This window comes from Lactuca saligna, chromosome 4 (genome assembly GCF_052625555.1).
Source record: "Lactuca saligna cultivar CGN05327 chromosome 4, ASM5262555v1, whole genome shotgun sequence".
NCBI classification, from domain to species: Eukaryota; Viridiplantae; Streptophyta; class Magnoliopsida; order Asterales; family Asteraceae; genus Lactuca; species Lactuca saligna.
The window spans coordinates 157,400,174-157,406,037 of NC_136420.1; the positions used below are offsets into that span (position 1 = coordinate 157,400,174).

A 5,864-nucleotide genomic window follows, 5' to 3' on the forward strand; every position below is an offset into this window, starting at 1 on the left:
GAATAAATGGCGGATGTGGATTCGTGGCTGTATGAATTCGTCTAGGGCGTCGGTAATCATTAACGGATCTCTAACAAGAGAATTTTCTATATCTAGGGGGTTTGTCAATGTGATACGCTTTCCCTGTATCATTTCATAATCTCTATGGAAGGATTGAGTGTGGCTCTCAAATCGGCTTGTGATAAGGGGTTATTCCACGGAATTCAAATTCCGGGTAACGGGCCCACTCTTTCCCACCTGTTCTACACGGATGATGCATTGTTCATTGGGGAATGGTTGAGGAATAATCTTAAGAATCTTGAACGTATTCTGAGGTGTTTTCATATCTCTTCGGGTCTCAAGGTAAATTTTCATAAGTCGTAGGTATTTGGTATTAGTATTAACCTGATAGAAACTGATTGTTGGGCTAAAATACTTGGGTGCGTATCAGGGGATCTTCCATTTGACTATCTTGGAGTTCCAGTCGGTACCAATACGAATCTATTAAAAAATTGGAAGCCAATAATCAAGAAATTTTAAGCTAAGCTTTCCTTATGGAAGGCCAAAACCTTATCGTTTGGTGGTAGGCTTACCTTAATAAAGTCGATCCCGAGCAATTTGTACACCTATTATCCATCACTATTCAAAGCTCTAATGGGTGTATTAAAAAGAGTTGGAAAGGATAAGGCGTTCGTTCCTGTGGGGTGGGTGTGAGGAAAGGAAGAAAGTTCATTGGGTTAGTTGGGAGAAAGTTCTTGCAGCCAAAGAAGATGGGGGGCTGGATGTTGGCTCTATAAGAGCTTTAAACATTGGATTACTTATGAAATGGTGGTGGAGGCTAAAAAACGAAACTCATTCTCTGTGGGCTGAGTAATTTATGCTACCCATAACTTATCGTATAAACCGTTCAAGTATTTATCCAAACAAAAGTGCAGTGGGGTCTGGAACAATATAGTTGGCATCAAAAAGGCTTTGAGTGAGCATGAACTAGATGTCCAGGATATTTTCAATATCAAAATTAAGTCTGGGAACAAAACTCTATTTTGGTATGACAACTGGTTGGGCTCTGGCAGCTTGAAGGTGAAATACCATGCTCTATTTGAATTAGAAACAAAGAAAAGATGCACTGTATCTGACAAAATTGGTGGCTTGAATCATAATTGGAAGTGGAAGTCTAGACCTACTGTTTTAGGGCTTGATGTTGATGTAAACACCCTCACCAGCGAAGTGTCTGGAATTTGATTGGAGATGGGAGAGGACCATTGGAGATGTAAAATTCCATCTGATGGCATGTATTATGTTAGTTCTATTAGACAATATACTGATAAAAAGAAGGTCAGTATCCCTGTTGCTCCCGTGATAGCTTGGAATAAGGTGGTTCCGATTAAGGTGTTATGCTTTATATGGAGAGCTGTGCAAAATCGAATTCCATCAGCTATTGCTTTGGATCGGAGGGGTATTGTTGTCAACTCATTATTGTGTAGTTCGTGCATTGGAAGGCCTGAATGTGCGGATCACGCCCTAGTTGAGTGTTCGTTCGCAACCTAGATTAGAAATTGCATTTGGAGCTGGTATGGTGTTCTAAATGAGCAGTCCTCAATCAAAACTATTGGTGATCTAATTCATTTTGCTAGCACCTGGGGGAATTGTCAAGCCAAAAGAAAAGGTTTGTGGTCATTTGTTATGGCTTGCTATGGAACTTATGGAGATTTAGGAACAAAAGATTATTTCAATCGGAGGGTACTTCAGTTCATAATAGAACTGAAATTATTAAATCTATGGTAATTTATTGGTTAAAGCATAGGGGTAAAAAATGTATTTGTAGCTGGGATGAGTGGTTGATTTCTTCATTTTCTGGATTGCAATTTCTGAACATTATTTGTATCTTTGTTTTCTGATCCCTCCTCTAGTTCCTTGCTAGGGGTGAGTACATTCTTATAATATATTTGCCGTTCCCAGAAAAAAAAAAAAAACTATCAATTGACAAATATTTTTTTATACTAAAGTTTATGCTTACAATTTAAGAAATTGTTTTCATACGAAAAATACATTATTATTATTAAAGTACAGTTTCTATAATCATTAAAATATTAACTATTTATAATATTCATTTTAACTATTTTAAAATTTTATTTATTCGATAATCTTACAAAACACAAAAGATAAAGAAATATAAGAAAGCGAAATACAAAGAGAATCATTATGGTCATTTTTTTCCCAACTTCATATATAATCACACTAGGTGTAAGACCCGTGTACTACACGAGTTTATTAAAAATAAAAATTTAATATCAATATTTAAACATTAAATTTAATATCAATATCAATTTTAGAGCTCTTATTAATTATGTCATTTATTACATTATAAATATATCATTTCTTTTTCAAGGAAGCATTTATTTCTCTCAATTGTAACCGAAATAAGTTATGATATGTGAACAAATCAGAAAATTCCATGTGGAAATAAATAAATTCTAAAAATCTATTAAAATGCAATGTGTCCAAATTAGTGAGGACATGACATGTGGCAGAAAATGGGTTTTATTTATTAGTATAGATACGCCAATTAATATTAGAAACTTAATAAAATGTTTATTTTGTGGGAAATGAACTAATAACATAAAATATCCGTCAAATTTACACGTTTAAAACCAAAATAGGTGATTAAGTCGTTTCTTACCAATTTATGAAACCATCGTTTCATTATTAATTTTTTATAACAATTAATCCACTTCAAAGATAAACCTAAAAACCAGAAAATAATAATCAATGTATACCTTTTTTAAATTTGCTAGTATTATTTATCCACTACTACATTTTATCTGATGCATCAACACAATTGTTGCTATTAAATATTAAATATAAAACTAAATCCCCATTGGCATCAGTTTATTCGCCAAGACATTAAACATCATAAATCACCAAACTTGAATCTTCAAGCCGCCAAACATCAAATAGGATCAATACAATGTCTATCTGAACCTGCTTGAACCGACGTCAACCTTGAAACCGCCCGCTGCCAGCATTCATGTCGACTCAAAAAATCATTCAGTATCGACCGGATGAACTACAACATGCCATTTTATTGTCAGGTTTAAAGAAAATCCAAACTAAGAAAAAATTATACAAAAGTAAAATCATGCCTATTTATTGACTTCGTTTATCATATTAAGACGATATACAAGTACAAAAAAATACTCATTCTTTAGGGTTAATAGTTCATTCATTAAGATCACAAGAAAACACGAAAAATACTTCATTGATTAAATTAATACCCATTGATTTTGATTTATTTTATAAAGCTTGCTTCAAGGTTCATGATAACAACATGCTCCATCACCAAGAAGAATTTAGTATATGCTTTTAAAGATCAAAAACTTTTACCATCCCAACATCAATTACTTTTCCTGACTTCCTGTTACGAAGCAACAAACTCAACATAAGAACAACACAATACTTGCTATAATTCTTAGAGTTTTAGAAAGTTGCCTTGTTAAATCGAATGTTTTTATATAAAAATACCAGCTATGCTTGGTTCCTAGACGACAACAACATCAATGTTTTGAAACCAATTCTGGGACAGCTAACATGATCAATGGTATCTGTAAAGTTTACAGAGTGGAAGAGAAAAGGGGCACATCTTGCAAAATAGAAGCAATAAGAGTTGCTTGAAGTTTGCAAACTTGGATAAGGTAAAACAACTTACAAATCAAAGTATCCTCTGAGTTTTTTAGCATAATACATTAGCATACCTTGATGACCTTGAAGCCCATATCTAGATCAGAACATCTTAAGTTGCATCGACTTAAAGCGTTTGTGAAATGGTTAATCGAGAAATGGCCACATTCACTTTGTTAACACATTGGTCCTCCTGTTGAAAGCCCAAATATTTCAAAGCACATTAAATAAAAAAATATGAACATCATAACTTTTGAACCTCATTAAATCAGCCAATGGCAAAAAAATCATCGTGTTTCACAAATCAACCTTAACATCAACATTTGAGACTGCCTATGCAATTACAAATAGTCATTTTACAGAGATTAGTTTCTTATTATTTTTCTAACTTCTTCCCTATTATCCACTTAAAATGCTTTTTATTTGTAGATTCAATTAAAATCTATACCTCAAGACATATAGAAAGAGACCATTACCAGTACTCAGCAAGTAAAATATTCCCTTGAAAGTTTTATCCCGAGATAGAATCAAACATGAGGCTGAGAGTTGAAGTACAAAGAGGTTAGAAACCATTAAACAAAACTGAAAAAAAAGATAAAAATATATAGAATCAGATAAAAAGAAATTAAAAACATATCTTTATGAAAAATAACTTGGAACGTGATATAAATAGGTCTTTGACCAATTTGAAGCAAAGGTTAAGGCATTTACATATGTTGTGTTTGATAGTGGTGAAGATATGTTTGAATTATTAAAAAGTTCTTCATCCATATCAGAAACCACTGGACCAAATGGGAAAGCAACTACAACTTAAAACCATTGATCATTAGAAAACATGAGGACATTACTTACAATTCCTTATCGCCAAACTTCTATCACTCAGCTTCACACCACCGTATAGTCGAATTTCTTCCAAAACCAACATCAGAAACCACTGGACCAAAGTGAAAAACACATAAACATTCAATTAGAGTTAAACACACACAATCAGGACAATTTATCACATAAATAGTTAAACACACATGGGTGGTGTTGTCGTTGGCTCAAACTATGAATCGATATCGATCGTGAGACAGGGTGAGAGAGATGTTATATAATATATAAATGGATTAGGCTGATTAAGTTGGTTGAAGATGAGGAATACTTGGTCAATTTTGACCAATTCAGATTGATGAAAATAGGGAATTCTAAGTCAACTTTGACCAAATTAGTTCCTTAATTTTCTGTAATACTGTTAATGCATAATATGTTTGTATATAATAGCATTAATATTTTATTGTACATAATTAAACTTAGTATTGTAAATGTATATTTTGAATTACTCTAGAGTCAACGGCTATAGCGTAGGAACAGGAGCATTTATCTCCATTTTAGTTTCAGGTTAATGTGTATATAACCAAATGTATTTGTTTATTGAGGAATACAATTCACTCGTTCATTACTCTGTGTACTCACATGGTATCAGAGCTTCACTGAATTTATTATTATTATTATTTTCTCTTTCTTTCCTCGATTTCCATGGCGACCCCAAATCTTCTTCACCTTGCTACCACCACCAACTCAAACCTAAATTTCCAGATTCCCACAATACCCGTTAAACTCGATCGATCAAACTACGTTCTCTGGCGCACCACTATTATCTCCGCCTTGGATACCTTCGATCTGGAGGAATATGTACTAAAACCTAATCCGCCGCCCACAACGATTGAAGTACCTGCCGTTGAGGCAGTTCCGGCCACCAACACCAACCCGGTAGTCGAAACTGTTCCAGCCACCACCACTGTCAATCCGACCTATACCCTTTGGAAGAAAAGGGATCACTTTGTCCTTTTGTGGATAAAATCCACACTGTCTGATCACGCTCATGCTATGGTTGCCCTTGCCACCTCATCTCACCTAGCATGGACCACTCTTGAAACATTGTTTCAAGCTCAAACACGTGCATCTCGAATGCAACTCAAGACTCAATTGCAGACTCTTACAAAAGGGTATGATTGAGTATATTGAAAAGAAGAGATCTATATCTGATTCCTTGTCTACAAATCTTCATCCCATTCATGATGAAGACTTAATTACCTATATCCTAAATGGCCCTGATGTGTCTTACGTGCCATTCATCACTGCCTTCATGATGAAGATAGACTCTCTAAATGTTGATGATCTTACAGGTCTTCTACTGCAGGAGGAAGCACGACTTGAACAAGAGC

At 34.3% G+C, this 5,864-nt stretch overlaps 1 long non-coding RNA gene across 2 annotated transcripts; it reads right to left on the minus strand.

The window, feature by feature from the left end:
- Positions 1 to 2,711: 2,711 nt before the first annotated feature.
- LOC145038878 (uncharacterized) lies at positions 2,712 to 4,724 on the minus strand. 2 transcript variants are annotated; one of them, XR_013679613.1, is made up of 5 exons: positions 4,680 to 4,724; positions 4,510 to 4,591; positions 4,134 to 4,196; positions 3,732 to 3,850; positions 2,712 to 3,046 (listed from the first exon to the last, which is right to left on the minus strand). It is a non-coding gene; the product is annotated as an uncharacterized LOC145038878 (long non-coding RNA). The 2 variants fall into 2 exon arrangements; XR_013679612.1 differs by having other exon boundaries at positions 4,510 to 4,711.
- Between the last annotated feature and the right edge of the window lie 1,140 nt (positions 4,725 to 5,864).